We start from the raw sequence: 319 nt of genomic DNA on the forward strand, positions 1-319 counted from the left end.
TCACTTGCCTAAAATAGAAGGTGGAGATAGAGGAACAAATATAGATCAACAGAAATTTTTTCCAACTTCTGACTCTTAATGCATCTCAACATCATTTTCCCAGAAAAAATATAAAATTTGAACGTAAATAAACAAGTTAAATGTTTAAATCTTTTGAATATTAATCTTGGAAAATTTCCAACTTTCTTGAAACGTTTGTTGTAATTCAGTTTTATTTACATTGTTCTTCAGACAGATTCATTTCCATTTTCCAGGAAACCCTAATTTAACATGTAGAAGATTTCATGAATTTGATCATTTTATAAGGCAGTTTCAAGAG

The sequence above is a fragment of the Cynara cardunculus genome (genome assembly GCF_001531365.2).
Source record: "Cynara cardunculus var. scolymus isolate 2C chromosome LG 5, CcrdV1, whole genome shotgun sequence".
NCBI classification, from domain to species: Eukaryota; Viridiplantae; Streptophyta; class Magnoliopsida; order Asterales; family Asteraceae; genus Cynara; species Cynara cardunculus.